Source organism: Phyllostomus discolor, chromosome 1 (genome assembly GCF_004126475.2).
Source record: "Phyllostomus discolor isolate MPI-MPIP mPhyDis1 chromosome 1, mPhyDis1.pri.v3, whole genome shotgun sequence".
Lineage (NCBI taxonomy): Eukaryota > Metazoa > Chordata > Mammalia > Chiroptera > Phyllostomidae > Phyllostomus > Phyllostomus discolor.
This window is the reverse complement of record NC_040903.2, coordinates 9095230-9115147: the sequence shown is the minus strand read 5'-3', so window position 1 is coordinate 9115147 and position 19918 is coordinate 9095230. Positions and strand designations below refer to the sequence as shown.

Below are 19918 nucleotides of genomic sequence, written 5' to 3'. Positions count from 1 at the left end.
TTTAAAGAAGACCATAAAGATAAGTAGTTACATTAAGTGGTGGTAGGCCATGACTTTTACTAAAACCTCAAGTAGGGTATAAGAAGTGAAAACTGGAAATATAACTGGTGTGCAGTGAGAGTTTCCATTTATAATAATGATATGAATTCTTATGATATCATGGTTTCATCCCCTCACCTCCCCCCAAAAGCTGTAAAACATTATAAAGACAGAGATCCTGTGGTTGTGTGTTCTCTGTTTCTCTCACCTGACTGATCCCTCACTCTACATGGGCAGTTGCGACCACCTATGGAATAAAAAAGAAGCTTCAAGAAGCCCATGTCCACTAATTTGATTATTGATTTTGTATTTATCTTCTGCAGTGTATGTTAAGTATGAAGTGACATAGTAAACCAAAGTGAAAGCAACATCACCAATATCTGAGTCTTCATTTTTCCCTGCCTTTGACACAACTAGCTCATAAAACTTCCAGGGGGAAGCTTTTGGAAAGCAACATTTGAGAGGGTCTTTTTATGGCTTATATTCAATAGCCAAAAAAGAGCAATATTGGTCTTGCTAGTTGATTATTAAACCTCATTCCTCAGTTTACCTTTCTGCCTATCACTGTAGCAGTTAGGTATGCTAAATGATCTTATCATGTTCAGAGAACAGTATATTTAAATCATATAGTAGTCCATAGTAGTTTTATCAAACTCAACTTACTGTGAATAGAGTTTTTAACCTTATTTGGGTTTTACTCTATTGCTAAAGTATTAGATTTTCATTGGTAGGGAGTCTCCTTTTTAACACTTTTACTTTGTTTTCTGTTTATTCCCAGGAATGCTCCTCTTTAGCAGATCTTAACAATTATCTGGAGATGTCAGTGTCTCTCTGAGTGCCACATTGGTCCCAGTGGGTCCCAGTGGGTATGTTCTGCAAACACTTGTGCCTCAGCCAGGCAGGATTCACTTACAGTATCTCCTGGACCAATAACCTCTAAGCTCTGTTGCAGGTGGCTGTGAATGAAATAAGGCGTTATCTAAACATTTTGTTGGATCAGAGATTGATACTACTTAATAGCAAGTGTCATAGCTGCTGAGGAGGTAGAATAAGGCCTGTCATGGGAAATGTGTCAGCATTCCAAATAATTTCTAGTCAAATTTTTACTACAACACAGGCTATTGTGTAGAAAAATGTGATCAAGAAATAATGTATCTAGGGTAAGTTGCCTGACTGTATCCCTGCAAGGGAAAAACAGTCTACCCTCCTCTTCAGTATCATAATGGATTGTTTTGTATCTCTGGGGTAGTAGTTAGGCCAACTGAAAGGCTTGTGCCATTGTCATTTATCTGATCTGACCCTGGCTTACATGGCAGAATATGAAAGTAGATTGTATAGGAAGTGGAAGCTGGATGAAGCGGTATGGGAGTGGAATGTCCGGTACCTAGAATGATTATTGTATTGGCAGTCTTATGTTGGTAATTCCTAATGGGGATAAATTTTTTTAGGTTAGTCTAAATACAGTTGTGATTTACTTTATTTTTCTAAAAATATTCAGAAACCTCTGTATCTTTTCTGCTTTACCTTGCTTACCATGCTGTTCTCCATCTGACCTCCTCTGTTGTTCAGAGTTTTAGGAAATGAAGTAGTGAATGTAGTATTTTATCACAGCAATTTAAAAATAGCATGCTATTTTCCTGCTATAATTTCCATGGTATTGTTTTATCAAGGTTTTATTTTTCTTCAGTTTTACTTCCTAGCTCAGGGGTTCCTAACCAGGGATACTGCCCAGCAAGTTCATGGGTTTGATTTTCTTAGGTCCATAAAATTAAATGTGGGGAAAATGACATCTTTATTTTCACCAACTCCTAGCTGAAATTTAACATTTTCTTCAAATATAAATATTGATAACAAATAGCAGTAGTACCTGTTCTAAGCAATAAATATCAGATCTTTTCATGCCATATTGTATCTTCAGTTATTGTTTCTATTTTCACTGCTTTGAAATTGTGGTACGTATTAAATTTACTACTAAATTTTATTTTATTTTATTTTCTAAATTATTTTATTTTTGTGCTATTAAAGTTGTCTGCATTTTCCCCCACCACTCCCTGCCACCCCAGCCAAACCCACCTCCCTCCCTTGCTTCCACCTTCCCCCTTGGTTTTGTCCATGTGTCCTTTACAGTAGTTCCTGAAAACCCTTTCCCCCATTGTCCTCTCCCCCCTCCCCTCTGGCTATTGTTAGACTGTTCTTAATTTCAGTGTCTCTGGGTATATTTTGTTTGCTTTTTTCTTTTGTTGATTATGTTCCAGTTAACGGTGAGATCACATAGTATTTGTCCCTCACCGCCTGGCTTATTTCACTCAGCATAATGCTCTCCAGTTCCATCCATGCTGTCGCAAAGGGTAGGAGCTCCTTCTTTCTCTCTGCTGTGTAGTATTCCATTGTGTAAATGTACCACAGTTTTTTTTGTTTGTTTGTTTGTTTGTTTGTACCATAGTTTTTGATCCACTCATTTACTGAAGGGCACTTAGGTTGCTTCCAGCACTTGGCTATTGTAAATACAAATTTTATATTTTAATGCATTAAGGAAAAAAGTACATATTACTATATCTCATTTCAAAATATTTTTGACAATTATATTTCAATATACTTGGTTTTGGGGTAACCCTACATATTTGTGTACTGAAAACATGATTCTGGGGAACCCATATTTTTTACCACACTGCCAAAGGAGTCTTCACACAAAAAGGGCTAAGAGCCTATCTACCTTCTTTACTATTTGATCTTCATGTTGTACCTTGAGGACTGTGTCCTATAATTTATATATGCATACACATGTGTATTTCTGTACACATACATATTTTTCTGGCCCTCCCCCATCTCATTCCCTCTTCTGACCTCAACATTTAACCTCTGTGATGAGCCACAGCTTTGCTACAAGTTCCATGTGATTTTCTAAATAGCTTCATATATGTCATGGGAAGAATTTTAAGTTCAATAAATCTAAGCTAAACTTACTTCCATTTTTAAACACTTTCTTTTTCCTGTTATATGTCCCATTAATTAATGCCACTCACAAAATATTAAAGTGCAAGAATCATTTTTATTTTTTGTTTTTCTCCTTCCTCTAAAAGGGGGGTTATTAATAAGTTACTATTGATTATTAATAAGGCTGCTATGAACATTCTTACACTTTTTGAGCATCTGGGGTTTTTTTTTGTTTTTTGTGTTTTGTTTTGTTTTGTTTTTAGCAAAATCCATAGGAATAGAATTGTTGGGTTCTAACGTCAATATATATTTAAAATATATTAGAAACTACAAAAGCTTTCCAAATTTATCATTTCGCAGACTCACTAGGAATGCATGAGAGTTCTAGTTGCTGCCGATCTCTGTCAGCAACTATTGTTACCAGTTTTTTCTAGCTAATTCTAATAGGTGTGAAACGCTATCTCATTTTGCTTTAAATTGTATTTCCCTTGATAACTTACTGAGCACATTTTGAGATTCCTCTCAGCAATTTCTGTATCTTTCTTAAAGAATCTGGCCATTCAGGTCATTTCAGGCCATTTGCCCATTTTTTAAGCCTTTTTTTTTTTTTAATTTTTAAATTACAGTTGACATGCAATATTATATTAGTTTCAGGTGTATACCCAGTGGTTAGATATGATGTAACTTACTACATGATCATCCCAATAAATCTTGTACCCATCTGACACCATACATAGTTATTAGAATATTATTGACCCATTTTTAATTGGGTTGTTTGCCTTTTATTATTGAAAATGTGTGTGCTTTTTTGTAAATTTTGAATGTACTTTATCAGATCATTAGTAATGTTTTGTATTTTTGTTGAATAGGGCTTTAACCTTGTCGAAGTGCCTTGTGAAGCTGAAGATAAAGTTTTGATATTTTCCACATGGTAGCTAAAGAAACTAAACACATAAGACTACTAAGCTAAGACTAAAATAACCAAGAAAATAAAGGAGGGGCCTCTGAAAAGTTGAGAGAGTCTTAGTAACTTTACTTTCAAACGTTTTATATAACAAGTTAAGCTTTAAACACATTTACAAAATGAAATAAAAGAATTTTTGTTCTAATTGAATATTTTTTCTTCTTTATATTCCAAATCATTGGCTTGATTCTCAGCTTCATCCACTCCACTGTTGATTTCCTATAAATTTTTCTTTATTTCACTTAATGTAATCTTCATGTCTACCTGGGTCTTTTTTATGCTATTGAAATACACAGTGAGTTCTTTGAGCATCCTATAACCAGTGTTTTGAACTCTGCATCTAATAGATTGCTTATCTCCATTTCGTTTAGTTCTTAGAATTCTGTTCTGTTCTTTCAGTTGGGCCATGTTTCTTTGTCTCCTCATTTTGGCTGCGTCCATGTGTGTGTTTCTATGTATTAGGTAGAGCTGCTTTGACCCCCGTCTCTGTAGTGTGGCCTGTTGTAGAAAATTGCACTGGTAACTTAGGTAATCGCTAGGGTGTGGCAACTGTGTGAAAACCCTGTTGAAGGAGTCTCCAATAGGGAGTCACCACTCTGTGGTTCTGTGTGGGGGAGGGCTCAGAAGGGGGACAGTGGCCACTGCCTGTCCTTTGGAGTTTTGTCCAGGAGGAAGCTGTCCCCCAGCACTCACCCTGATGCCAGACACTTTAGATACTCCCTGTATGGCCCTGGTGCCCATCCAGCTGCTGCCCTGGTGCTGAAGCCCAAAGGGATGAATCTGTGTAAGACCTAAGACCACTGTGGGCCCTTTAAGAGCAGACTCCTGAGAATCCTGCAGTTTCTTCCACCTCCCCAAGCCACACTGGTTTTTATAGCCAGACAGTATGGGGACTTAACATCCTGGCACTGGAACCCTGGGCTGGGTGGTCTGGTGTGGGGCTGGAATCCCTGGTTCCCGAGGTGTTCTTCCTAATTTTTATCCACTACACGTGGCTGTGTGAGCACCTGTTCTGCTTCTTTGCAACTCTGCCTGTCTCCTTGTCTCTGCCTCTCGTACCCATTTGGAAGAGTGTGACTTCTTTATTCCTTGGTTGTTGGTCTTCCACACAGCTCAATTTTCTGACGATTCTAGGTAATATTTGTTTTGTAGTCTAGTTGTATTTTTGCTGTGGTTTTGCGAGGAGGCGATCTGTGTTTATCTATGCCTCCATCTTGACTGGAAGTCTCCCCAATCGTATAAAATACACCTCCCCCTCTTTACTTGAACACTTATTGTCTGAACTCAGGAACTGAATAAATTCAGATAAGTTTACAAGTATACTTTTAGCTACTGAAAACTCAGGAATCATATAGATCCGGATATTGTAATATCCCTTGAGACTGAACTTGCTCTTTAAATTATGTGAATTTTAAGAACCAAGTAAATTTGAATAAGGATTGATATTTGCACTACTGTTTTTGTAAGACCGAATGGTCTGGTAGAAAGAATAATCTGGGACATAGGAAGCAGGTATTCTAAGCCCTGCTATTATCTGACTTGATCTTTCTAGATTTTTGTTTCTTCTTCTGTAAAATCACGTGATTGGATTGGCTTCTGACTCTGAGCCTCATAGATCTTGATTGAAGTCTGGTGGTCCTGAAAGCTGCTTGAAGTCTAGAAGCTCTTTTGACATTTCAAAAAGCCAGAAAAAGTTTTATGTTTACTTACAGTTAAAGTGTAAACCAAACAAGAAATATCTTTATATTTGGTTCAAATTGCTGTTTCTCCACAAAATTTGCCAGACAAAACAACTTAACTTTTATTGGCATGTCTTTGAATTAAATTCAATAGGGAATTAAAGTATGCCTTTGCAATCATATTGTCTAATAAGTTGTAATTCCTGAGGCGTAAGTGACCATAGTTTATGCTTGCAAATTAAGATTAATACATCTGTTTCTGGACAAATCAGAAATCCATCAGTGCTCATGTTTTTGTATTATCTTGTAATGCAAAGTAGACTTTCCAGGGATTTACTTCCTGTATTGGTTTACAATTATACACCTAGACTTCATTTTATTTCATTTCTTTTTTCACAACTACAGTTAAACTCTGTTCTGAAAATGTATTGATTAATTTGTTTGGAAGTGTGAGTAGTATTTTTCTTGGAAATAAATGTTGAATAGTAATTAGAGTGCAGAAGTCTATAATGGTAATTAAAAAGTGATATACTTGTTTATATGACTATATCAGCCAGTGCTTCTGTTGTCTGTCATTTGTTTTCTGAGAATTGAAGTCTTAATTTGGAAAAATAAGGATATCATTTCACTCTTCTCTCCAGATACTTCTTTGATTCCCTTCTTTCTTCTACTCCTTCTATACCCACCAAAGCAGCAATATATAGCATTTGGGCTTCATTAATGGGTAAAGTATGTAAAACCAGGGTACTGTATAAGATTACTTTAAAGGGATATAAATTAAGATTGTGGGGGAAGAGATTTTTTATAAGTCATGGCTACCTCATTTCTTCTCTATGAAGCTGCATATTTAGTATGTCAGTTTGAATGCCAGAGGGTGGAGAAGAAAGTTTTGCTTAATAAGTATTAATATGTTTTCCCCTCTGCTTTTTAGATAGACAAAATACTTCTTTCTGTCTCAGCTTGAGGATAAAATTAGTTTTAGAATGCCTTAATGCCACCTTTACTGAATGTGTTTAGCCTATCGAGAAAGGAAATTTACTAATGAGATATTTGCTCACTAGTAGTCAAGAAGTGTCAAATAGATGTGCTATGTAGTTGTCAAAATGTGAGTTGGAATTTGGTTTTTAAATAGCTTAATATAGCACCTTTTTAATTTATCCATAATGTAGAATCAGTTGCTCTTGCTGCATAATTTTTCAGATCTACTTTCCTAAATTCCCATGATTATTTACCTACTTATGGAATGATATAATTTGCATCTAAATTAGGCTGTCTATAACACATCTTTTTTTCAATAGTGTCAATTATCGTATTTATTAATGAATAAATACAATCTCAAAGCATATGGTAACATCAAAACTAAGCATTATGTCACCTTGTAATCATTTTTCTAAAGGATCTCTGGTGCCATCTACTGAATAATTTTTTAAAGGAAGAAAAGCATATGAAATCACTAAATTTTTTTACTTAATCCAGTTTTTTTAATTAACTGAGTTTATTTTTTAGAGCACTTTTTACGTTTACAGAAGAATTGAGCAACTCAGTTTTCCCTATTATTAACACCTTTCACTGGTGTATTACATTTTCTATAGTTGATGAATCACTGTTGATACATTATTATTAAATGAAACCTACAACACACAGAGAGAACCTACAAGTACAACATACTCTGTGTGTTGTACAGTTGAGTGAGTTTTGAAAATGTACGATTTCATGAATCCACATCACAGTGTCATACACAATAGTTTCACTGCCCAGAAAACTATTCTTCCTATTCATCCTTCCACCCCTTGTGGCCAACCTTTGTCAAACACTGATATTTTTACTGTCTCTATACTGTTTTGCTTTTTTCCAGAAAATTATATAGTTGATATCTTAACAGTGTGTAGCCATTTTAGATTCGCTTCTTTCACTTAGCAATATGCGTTCCAGGTTCCTCTTAGAGAGGGGGGGCGGGCAATAGCTCATTTCTTTTTATTGCTGAATAATATTCCATGTTATGCATATACCACAGTTTGTTTTACCCATTCACCTATTAAAGGACATCTTGGTTTCCAATTTTAGCAGTTATAAATATTTACAAGTTTATGTGTGAATATAAGTTTTCAACTCATTTGGATAAATACCTAACAGGGCAATTCCTGGATCCTAAGGCAAGACTGTTGAGTTTTGTAAGAAACTGTCATGTCTTCCAGTGTGACCATACCATTTTGTGTTGCCATCAGCACTGAATAACAATTTTTATTGTTCCACATTCTTGTCAGCATTTGTTACTGTGTTTTGGATTTTAGCCATTCTTTTTTTTAATTATAAACAATTTTTAAATTATATTTAAATTTTTTTAAATCCTGTTTTATTGATTATGCTATTACAGTTGTCCCAATTTTTCCCTTTTGCCACCTTCCATGCAGCAGCCCCACTCCCTCATGCAGTCTACCCACTGTTGTTCATGTCCATGGGTCATATGTATAAATTCTTTGTCTACTCCATTTCCTACACTGTACTTTATATCCCCATGGCTGTTGTGTAGCTGCCTATTGTACTTCTCAGTCCCCTCATCTCTTCACCCATCCCCCACACCCCATCTGGCAATCATGAAAATGCCCTCTATACGCATGATTCTGTCTCTGTTCTTTTGGTTTGCTCAGTTTGTTTTTTAGATTCAGTTGTTGATAGTTGTTAATTTATTGCCATTTTAATATTCATAGTTTTTATCTTCTTTTCCTTAAATAAGTACCTTAAACATTTTATATAATAATGGTTTGGTGATGTTGAACTCCTTTAGTTTTTTTCTTGTCTGGGAAATTCTTTATCTGCCTTTCAATTCTAAATGATAGCTTTGCTCAGGAGAGCAGTCTTGGATGTAGTTCCCTGCTTTTCATGATTTTCAATATTTCTTGCCAATCCCTCCTAGCTTGCAGTTTCTTTTGAAAAGTCAGCTGACATTCTTACAGGAACTGCCCCTAGGTAACTAACTTCTTTTCTCTTGCTGCTTTTAAGATTCTCTCTTTATCTTTAACCTTTGGCAGTTTAATTATGATGTATCTTGGTGTGGTCCTCTTTGCATCCATCTTGTTTGGGTCTCTATGCTTCCTAGAGTTGCGTGTCTGTTGCCTTCAGCAAATTAGGGAAATTTTCTTTCATTATTCTTTCAAATAGATTTCCAATTTCTTGCTCTTTCTTTTCTCCTTCTGGCACCCCTATGATGCAGATGTTGGCCCTCCTGAAGTTGTCCCAGAGGCTGCTTAGACTATCCTCATTTTTTTGGATTCTTTTTTCTTCTTGTTGTTCTAATTTTTTTTCTTCCTTATGTTCCAAGTCATTGATTTAATTTTTGGCTTCATCCACTCTACTGTTGTTTCCCTGTAAATTGTTCTTTATTTCAATTAGTGTACCCTTCGTTTCTGACTGGATCATTTTTTTATGCTGTTGAGGTTCTCACTAAGTTCCTTGAGCATCCTTATAACCAGTGATTTGAACTCTGCATCTGATAGATTGCTTATTTCCATTTTGTTTAGTTCTCTTTCTGGAGTTTTAATCTGTTCCTTTATTCAGGCCATGTTTTTTTGTCTCCTTGTTTTGGCAGTCTCCTTCCATTTGTTTCTATGTTTTAGGTAGAGCTCCTTTGACTGCATGTCTTGGTGTGGCCTAGTGTAGTAGGTGTCCTGTAGGGTCCAATGGCACAGACTCCCCTATCAGGAAGCTGGGTATTCCAGGTACGGCCCTTCATGTGGGCTATTACACCCTCCCACTACAAGGTAGTTGAGCCTTGGTTGCTGTTGGCAGCTCAGTGAGGGGGATTTATCCAGGCCAGTCAGCTGCAAGGATGGACTGTGACCACTTACCACTAACCTCCTCCCTCCATGGAGGATTAGCTGTGGAGGGGTAGGGTTGTGGTGGTCCGATGTGGTCTGTAGCTATACACTGGGTACACTGGCCCTGAGGTTTCTTAGGTGGTATAGGCCAAGGTGAGCCCACACCTTTGTTCTGCCCAGGGCCACCCAACCTGAGCTATAAAGGAATCTGAGATGGCTGCTACTTGTGCTGGGGTTTGAGGTTCCCAGGCAAAGCCAAGCTGTGAATCTAGGCTGGCTGCTGCTAGTGCTGAGCCTTGGGCCACTTAGCAAGAGGTAGGAGGGCTGGGTGAGGGCTTACTGAGGCCAGCTGTTGCTTGTTTAAGATTTTGGAAGTTGTGAAGCAGGAGCCATGACCTGCCATTCACAGGGGAACGTCTCTGTTAACAGCTTGGCTAGACCCCTAAGTTGGGTAGAAGGGAGGAGTCTTCAAGGGATCTCCGGGGCGAGGCAAAGAGTATTAGCTAGGCTGATGGAGTATTAGATATGGCGCTCACCTGCCGGCTCTTTGGCTCTGTGTAGGGAGCTTTTAGAAAAGGGACAAGGGTGTCTGCCTGCCCTTCTGTCTGGAGAAAGCTATGCCCCAGCTGCTGCCTTGATGACAGACACTTCAGTTCCTCCCAGTATGCCACTGATGACTTTTAAACTGATCCTCTGATCTTGGAGTTAGGAGGGAGTAAGTCTGTGGGTGGATTCTTTTAAGGCAAACTGCTTGGGGCTCCAGAAGGTGCTCCCACCCACTGGTTTTTGCAGCCAAAAGTTATGGGGCCTTTTCTGCCTGGCACTGGAACCCTGTGCTGAGGGCCTGGTGTGGGGCTGGGACTTCTCACTCCTAAAACACCCCTCCTGAATTTTTATCCACCACACTTGAGTGTGGGGACCAGCCCGTTCCACTCTCTGCCCATCCTACTAGTCTGTATGGATGTGGTTTCTTTAATTCTGTTGCTGTCAGACTTCTACTCGGCTCCATTCCTGATGGTAATGAGTGATGGTGGAGCTATATTTTAGTTGTAATTTTGATGTGGTTGTACAAGGAAGTGAGCCACGTTTACCTATTTTTTAGCCATTCTAGTAGGTATTTAGTGGTATCTCATTGTTTTAATTTCAGTTCCTTGATGACACATATTGAGCATCTTTTCATATGCTTATTTGCTACCTGTGTATCTTCTTAGGTCAGATATCTGTTCAGATCTTTTGCATATTTTTTAACCCATTTGCATCGGGTTATTCACTTTCTCATTGTTGGGTTTTAAGAGTTTTTTGTTTATTTAAGACATAAGACCCCTTTGTAAGGTTATGCAAATATTTTTCTCTAAGGTTTTCTTTTTTCTGATTTTGTTTTCAATCTCTTAATAGAGCCTTTCACAGACCAGAAATTTTAAAATTTTAATGTTGTCTGTGTTACCAGTTTTTTTTATGCATCATGTTTTGTTGTTTTCTAAAAAGTCATTGTCAAACCCAAGGTCACCAAGATTTTCTCTTACGCTATCTTTTAATGGTTTTGTAGTTGTATTTGTACCTTTAGGTATACAGCATATTTTGAGTTAATTTTTGTGAAAGACATTTTTATCATATTGATAAAATATACTTTTTCACAGCATATAATTCAGCCCTGGCTGGTATAGCTCAGTGGATTGTAGCACAGGCTACAAAGCAGAGGGTCACTAGTTTGTTTCCCAGTAGGGCACATGCCTGGGTCGAGGGCCAGGTCCCCAGTGGAGGCCACATCAGAGGGCAACTACATATTGATGTTTCTCTCCCTCTCTTTCTCCCTCCCTTCCCCCTCTCTAAAAATAAATAAATAAATCTTTCAAAAAAGTATATGACTCAGTGGCTTTTAGTATACTCATTTAGTTTTGCAACTAGTACCACTATCTGATTCTAGAACATTTTCATTGCCCTGATAAAGTCATTAACTAGACAAATCTACAATGATTAAGATATTGCAAATAATTTGAATAGACATCTCCAAAGAACATCTTCTGATGGCCAATAAGCACATGACACAATGCTTAACATCATTAGTCATTAGGGAAATGTAAATCAAAACTGCAATGAGATGTCATTTGACATTGAGAAAGAACATTTTAACAGAGTTATTCAATCATAAAAAGGAAGGAAAAACTGGTACATGCTAAAACAAGGATAAACCTCAAAAACACTATGCTAAATAAAAGCTGCACTATGCTAAATAAAAGTTGCCTGATTTACATGAAATGTCTAAACCAGTCAAATCTAGAGACGCAGGAAGAAGATTAGTGGTTGCCAGAGCTGGGAGGAGGGTAAAAGAAAAATGAGAGAGTGAGTTTTTAGTTATTGATTCAATCTCATTACTTGTTATAGGTTTATTCAGATTTTTTATTACTTCTTGAATCAGTTTGGTAATTTGTGTCTTTCTAGGAATTTGGGCATTTTATCTAGGAGATCTAATTAGTTGATGTATATTTTTATGGTATTTCCTGAGTATCCTTTGTGCTTTTTTAATGTTAATGGTTGATATCTTTTCCTTCATTCCTGATTTTAGCAATTTAAATCTTGTCTAGTTTTTTTCTTGGTCAGTCTAGCTAAAGGTTTGTAAATTGTTTGATTTTTTCAAAAAACTAACTTTTGGTTTCATTGAGCTTGTTTGTTGTTTTTCTGTTCTCTATTTTTCCTGCTCTCACCTTTTATTTATTTATGCTTGGTTTGGGTTTAATTTTTATTTTATTTTCTCATAAGTTGGTAGGTTAGGTAATTGGGTCATTGATTTGAAATATTTTTTTAACTATATGTATTTGCATCTATAAATTGTCAGTGCTTTACCTACATCTCATACCTTTTGGTATGTTGTGTTTTCCTGTTCTTACAACTTTTAGTGTATTCTAATAACCCTTGTGACCCCATTTTTTACCTATTATATATTTAGGATGTTTTTTACATTTGTTAATTTTGCAAATTTCATCTTCTTACTGACATTTGTTTTTCATTTCTTTGATGTTGGAAAACATACTTTGTACTTTTTTAAATCTTTTTAAATTGATTGAGACTTGTTTTATGTCTTGGAGAGTTTTCATGTGCACTTGACCAGAACACATACTCTGTTGTTTGGGGATAGAGTGTTCTGTATATGTCTGTTAGGTGTAATAGTTTATGTCTTCTACGTGTTTGGTTTTTCGTCTCATTTTTTAATCCATTATTAAAAGTCATCTATTAAGTTTCAAACTATTACTATTGAATATATTTCTTTAATTTTGTTAGGTTTTTTTCTTTATGTATTTTGGATTGAACATTTATTATTATAAAATGACCTCTGTTTTGGATGATAATTTTGTCTGATATTACTATAACCACCCAAGCTTTCTTTTTCTTAGTATTTACACAGTATGTCTTCATCGTCCCTTTCTTTTAACATAGTTGTATCTTTGAATTTGAATTGTTTGATAGCATACAGTTAGATTATTCTTTTAATCCATATTGCCAGTCTCTGCCTTTCATTTACATTTAATGTAACTACTGATAAGGTAGGGTTTTCATCAGTTATTTACTATTTGTTTTCAATATATTTTTGTTTCTCTGTGTCTCCAATATTATCTTCTTTCGTGTTAAATAGAAATTTTCTAGTGTACCATTTTAATTATTTTGTTGTTACTTTTACTATATGTTTTTCCGTTGCTTTCTTAGTGGTTTCCCTGGGGATTATAATTAACATCTTACACAACAGTCTAGTTCAGCTTCATACCTCCTTAACTTCAGTAGTATACAAAAACCTTGATTCTATGTGTGTCAGAACCATCCCTCCTCCTTTATGCTGTATTGCCTTTTGTATTGCATCTTAGGTATTGTTTGTCTACCAACACAGACTCATAATTATTGCTTTGTGTAGTTATCTTCTAAATTAGATAAGAAGAAAACATTACAAACTACAAATACGTTCATAATTTACAAACAAATACATCTATACTGTACTTTACCTATGTAGTTACTGTGCTGGTGTTTATTATTTTTTGTGTGTGGATTTACTTTACTGTCTAGTGTTCTTTCATTACATCAGGTCTGCTAGCAAAAAAATTTTATCTGAAAATGTCTAAATTTCTTCTTTTTTATAAAGGATAATTTTGCTGAATATAGCATCCTTGGTTGGCAGTCTTTTTCTTTCAATCCTTTGAACATGTCATCACACTGACTTCTGGCCTTCATGAATTCTGATGTGATATTGACTGTTAATCTCCTTGAGGGTCCTTGTTTGTGATGAGTTGATTTTTTTCTTGTTTTCAAGATTGACTTTTTATCTTTGGTTTTTAATGGATTTATTATAATGCATCTCAGTATGTCTAGATGCAACCCAATGTGACTATTTTTCATTTATTCTGTTTGGAGTTTGTTGGGCTTCTTGGATATGTTGATAAATGTTTTTCATAAAATTTGGGACATTATTACCCAACATTTTTTCTAACATTTGTGCCTCTTCCCTCTCCTTCTGGGACTACCATTTGTGTATGTTGGTACACTTGATGTTGTCCCACAGGTCTCTGAGGCTCTGTTCAATGTTTTTTTCTTTTCTAAAACAGAATTTAGCTGTTTTCTTTCTTTTTTTCTTCCCTCTCTTCCTTCTTCCCTGCCCCCCTCCTTTCTTCCCTCCCTCCTTCCTTCCTTCCCTCCTTCCTTCCCTCCTTCCTTCCTTCCCATCATCCCTTTCTGTCCTCTCTTTCTTCTTGCCTTTCTCTGCTGAGACTGGGTAAAGTCCCTTGGCCTATTTTCAAAGTTACTGGTTCTTCTTTTAACCAGCTGAAATCTGCTGTTGTATCCATCTAGTGAATTTTAATTAGTGTACTTTCTTACTTGACAATTTTAATGTTTTTTTAATTTATATCTATTTTTATTTAATGAGATAGTCTTCTGATGCTTTTTAAAATTCCTTTATATATGGTTTACTTTTTTAACTTTACCAAGACTTTATTTTTTATTTTTTAAATATATTTTGATTATGCTATTACAGTTGTCCCATTTCCCCCTTCATTCCCCTCCACCCTGCCCACCCCCTCCCACCCACATTCCCCCCCTTTAGTTCATGTCCATATGTCATAAGTTCTTTAGCTTCTACATTTTTCATACTATTCTTGCCCTCCCCCTGTCTATTTTCTATCTATTGTCTATGCTACTTATTCTCTATACCTTTTCCCCCTCTCTCCTCCTCCCACTCCCCTGTTGCTAACCCTCCATGTGATCTCCATTTCTGTGGTTCACTTCCTGTTCTAGTTGTTTGCTTAGTTTGCTTTTGTTTTAGGTATGGTTGTTACTAACTGTGAGTTTGCTGTCTTTTTTTACTGTTCATGTTTTTTATCTTCTTTTTCTTAGATAAGTCCCTTTAACATTTCATATAATAAGGGCTTAGTGATGATGAACTCCTTTAACTTGACCTTATCTGGGAAGCACTTTATCTGCCCTTCCATTCTAAATGAAAGCTTAGCTGGATAGAGCAATCTGGGATGTAGGTCCTTGCCTTTCGTGAGTTGGAATGCGTCTTTCCAGCCCCTTCTTGCCTGCAAGGTCTCTTTTGAGAAATCAGCTGACAGTCTGATGGGAACTCCTTTGTAGGTAACTGTCCCCTTATCTCTTGCTGCTTCTAGAATTCTCTCCTTTATTTTTACCTTGGGTAATGTAATTATGATGTGCCTTGGTGTGTTCCTCCTTGGGTCCAACCTCTTTGGGACTCTCTGAGCTTCCTGAACTTCCTGGAAGTCTATTTCCCTTGCCAGATTGGGGAAGTTCTCCTTCATTATTTTTTCGAATAAGTTTTCCACTTATTGTTTTTTTCCTCTTCCCCTTCTGGTACCCCTATAATTTGGATGTTGGAACGTTTAAAGATGTCCTGGAGGTTCCTAAGCCTCTCCTCATTTTTTAAATTTTTGTTTCTTCATTCCTTTCTGTTTGGTTGTTCCTTTCTTCCTTCTGGTCCATTCCATTGATTTGAAACCCAGTTTTCTTTCCATCAGAAAGAATTATTGGTTCCGTGTGCATTTCTCTTCATTTCACTTATTGTAGTCTGCATTTGTTCATCTAATTTGTGACCGAAATCAACCGATTCTGTGAGCATCCTGATCACCAGTGCTTTGAACTGTGCATCTGATAGGCTGGCTATCTCTCATTTGCTTAAAAGTCCTGGCCGAGGGGCTTTCAATTCTGTTGGAGCCATCTCTCCCCCCCACCTTTGGTCTGGTCCCACCTGTTATGTATGAGGGGCGGAGCCTTAGATGTTCACCAGGGCGGGGCACCTCAGTCGCTGATGTTGTGACGTTGTATGTGGGGGCGGGGTCCAAGAGGGAACAATGGCACCTACTCCACTCTCTCTAGGACTTCAGTCCCCTCTACCGCTTCCCACAAGCAGATTGGGCCCTTCTTGTGCTGGCTCCCGGGAGGGTAGGCTTGTGTACTTTCTAGGACCCTGTAGGTCTCCCCAAGGAGCTCTCCTGTGAGGCTGAGAGATTCTTCCAGCCTCAACCCCCACAGGTGTTTTCAATCGGTGCGTTTAGGCTTTGTTTCCCCCGCGCTGGGTTCTTGGGTTGCGTGGTCTGTGTCGCACCCATTTTGGCCTAGTTTATCTGCGCGCAAATGTGTGACTGTGGACAGCCAGCTGCCTTGCGCCCCTCACTGGGTCTGCTCGTTGCCTCCTGTGCCCAGGGTCTGCCACCAAGTCAGTCCCTGCCCCTGTGCTAATGGGGTCCGCCAATGGGGTCCGCCAACTGCCGCCTGCGCCCTGCGCGCCCGCATCTGCCAGCCATCGCTTTTTCCTGCCAGCACCCCTCGACCCCTCTCCATAGACCTCCTACTCCGCCCCTCCTTACCAGTCTGGATGAATGGTTGTCAGACTTTGGTTCAGTTCATTTCTCTCTGTTCTGGATGTTTTTTGTTTCTAAATTTTTGTTGTCCTTAGTTTTGGTTGTGCGAGAAGGCATAGTGCATCTACCTACGCCTCCATCTTGGCCAGAGGTCCCTATTTTTTTATTTTTATCTTCTTTCCATTATGTCCCCATAAGGGGACATTTAGTCCCCTTATACCCCGTGCTCCATATCAATCACCACCTTGTTGTCTGTGTTCATGAGTCCTTTTTCCTTTTGAACATATTTAAATGGCTTAGACTTTTTGTCTAGTAAGTCCAATACCTCAGCTTCCTCCGATGCATTTTCTGTTGACTTCTTTCTTCCCATGTATGGGCCATATTCTGTTGTTTCTTTGTATTTCTCATAATGTTTCACTTAAAAACTGGATATTTTAAATAATGCAGTGTGACAGCTATGTAAATCAGATGATCTCCCAGCTCAGTTTGCTGCTGTTGCTGTATATTATTATTGTTTGTTTGTTTGTTTAGTGACTTTTCTGAGCTAATTTTGTGAAGTCACTCATATTTCTTAATTTAGTTGTCAATTAATAATTTAACAGATTCCTTAAATTTCTAGAACCATGAGATTCTTGGTCTTTGCCTAGAGCTATGTCTGTGTTGAGGAAGGCTACCTCAAAACTAGAATGGGAGGATGGACATAGGGCAATTGAGGTATTATATATAGTTGTTTTTACAGAGATTAACTAGTGTCCTTTCTTTTTTTAAGACTTTATTTATTTATTTTTAGAGAGTGGGAAGGGAGGGAGAAAGTGGAGAGAAAACATTAATCAGTTGCCTCGCGCTCATGCCCCAAGAGGGGACTGGGCCCACCAGCCAGCCACATGCCCTGAGCAGAAATCGAACCAACTGCCTTTTGCTTTGTGGGGTGAAGCCCAACCAAGTGAGCTACACTAGTCAGGGCTAGCCAGTGTTCTTAAACAGACACTTCCTTGAGAGATTGTCATTACTTCCAGAGTTCTTTGTTTAGAGGAATGAAATCCCTCCCACAAAAAACTTGAAGTGAAAATGAAAAACTCACACACAAGGCTCACAACATTATTAAGAAAGTCAAATTTCAAGAAAACCCATCAGCTTTCTGAAGCATGTTTTCCTGGTTTGGTCTTTGCTCAACCTTTCTTAAGTTTAGCCTCATTTGCTATCTGTATTGACCGAAAAATTTCAAACAGTCAGGACCTGTTTGGTTTTTTTTTTTATTTAATTGTCCTTCCTTTAGCATAGCTCTCTTGTCTTACATTTTACTATAATTAGCAAGAGGAAACCCAAAGGCATCTCAACACTTTGTTTAGACATTTCCCTAGATAGACTACTCAACTCATTAGGCACATGTTTTACTTTCCAAGTTACTACAGACAAGTGTTGTCTTTCTGCTACTACATAATAAGTATATTCTTTCCTTTATTTCCCAGTAACATTTACCTCATTTTAATACTCTTCCCAAAGGCCAATGTCTAGTTTTCAAGCCACACCTATACATTTTAGGTTTTAATTAAGTAGCATCCCACTAATATATGCCAGAATCTGTATTATTTATCTATTATTATCTGTCTACCAAATTATTTAAAATATAGTAGTTTAAAATAACAAATATTTATTATCTCACATTTCTGAGCCAGAAATCCAAGAGTAGCTCAACTGTATGTTTCTGGCCCAGTTTTCCATTTGGCAGTAGTGAAGGGGTCAGGTAGGGTTACAGTCAGACATCTGGGATTTGATTGATCTGGAGTATCTTCTAATTTCACTTACTTGGCTGTTCACAGGAGCCTATAACTATCGTTCATCTCGATATGAGGCTCACCATAGGGCCTCTCACAGTATGGCTTCCTCCAGAGCAAGTAATGAGTGGGTGGAGGAGGAAAGAGGAGAGAAAGAGAGAGAAGAGAGATGCTAGGATGGAGTATGGGTGGGTGCAGGGAGAATGCAGCGAACAGCAACATTCAACAGTATCCAACATAGAAACCACATGCACTTATAATCTAGTATCAGAAGTGAAGTATACTTTTGCAGTGTGCTATTAATCACACATAGCACCCCTGATACAACATGGAAGAGACTATATAACAGTATTAAACCAAAAGATGGAAATCACTGAGGACCTTCTTGATCCTGGCTACCACAAAGAGCATGTTAAACTTTTTAATTACATAGTTAAATTTGTAAAATAAAAAGCTAGGGCAAAAATAAGTTTCTTCTGTCTTCTGGAGGGCAGTAGACACCATTTCTGTGTAGCAGCATTCTCTCTTCTAGCTAAGTATTTATTATTTGTCTTACCTTTGAAAACACTTGAGTTCATAATCCCCAACCTAGATCTTTGATTTACTCATTTGTTTTTGTAATTACCACAGCTTGTACTTATAATTTAGAGAACTTATTAGCAGCAGAACAAATTGATGTCTCTCTGTGTCTCAAAATAAAAATCAATAAATAAAAGAATCAAAAAAAGAAAACTCATCAGCTAATTAGCAGCTGACATTTTTATTGTCTGTCTCTTTCTCTTTTTTATTTATTTTTTAGTTTAGCTTTTGCCAAGTTCTTTGGTCTTATGCATAGACTTATTTTCTAATATGAAGAGACAAAAACTGTGAGTAGGTGAATGGAAGAGAGTAGTGCTATCCTGTTTAAAACTTAGCTCTAAACTCAACCCTAAAGTATAGCCCTAATCGTATGTTATGAGTCTGATTATGTTTTTGTTCTTTTTGGGAAATTCAGTGATTTTGAAATTATAACATGACATTAGTCAATAAATTGCAGGACGGTTAACCAAAATACATAGAGGTGCATTCAGTATCGCCTCATAATACATAATGTGAAGCAAAATTAGGTTTAAAAAAAGGTGAAGAAGCCTTCAAAGATTGTTTGAGGTAATGATCAAGAAGTGGTATAAACTGGGAATCCTTATGTTCAACATGGAAATTTCTTGTTTTGGTAAATCACTTCAGTTAGGTTACATGTGCTAATATTATTTGTTATTTATTTTAAACCAAAAAATATCACATAGGCTTAGATATCATGCCCTTTCTATGTTTCCCTTAATATTTTTACTTGACATCTTGTGATTTAAATAAAATACAATTTTTCAGTTTGCATCTTTTTGTTTCTCTTGTTATTTTCACTCTAACTTAAAAGCTAATATTTATCACTGCAAGCCCCATTGTGATTTTTTAAGATTCTGTTATTCCCATTTTTATGAACAGAGAAACTAAAAGATGGAGAAGGTATGTAACTAGCTTATGTTTATAAATATGACTAAGATTCCAACCTATAATTCCAAAGCTAAAGTTTATTTTTTTCCCAGTAGCCCCAAACCAATAGTGCCTTTCTTTACCACAGGTTCAGAGAATAAATGTAAAAGCTAAAATACTGCTTTTTTCAATAGATTCTCAGTCCCTTTCCTGAGACATTTCTTCAGAATTTAAAACTTTTTATTTGAAAAGAGGCAATGTAATGGAGATCTTTATTATGTACCATCTCCAACAGTTTGAAAACGGCATGCTGTGATCACATATATTGATATTTCTGCAGGGACCATGAATAGATTCATGTCATCTTAGGTCACATTTTGCTACCAAGTGT

The 19918-nt window shown here is 37.0% G+C and overlaps 1 protein-coding gene across 19 annotated transcripts in view; it reads left to right on the top strand.

Moving 5' to 3' along the window:
* The window catches only part of LCORL (ligand dependent nuclear receptor corepressor like), a 127571-nt gene that overhangs the window by 63780 nt on the left and 43873 nt on the right, over nt 1-19918 (top strand). Inside the window, exon 5 of one of the 19 annotated variants that reach the window (XR_004901613.1) lies at nt 818-895. The exons of the other annotated variants lie outside the window; for them this stretch is intronic. The gene's annotated coding sequence lies outside the window, so the exon portion shown is untranslated. The remainder of the gene's footprint in view (nt 1-817; nt 896-19918) is intronic. 19 annotated transcript variants of the gene reach the window in all.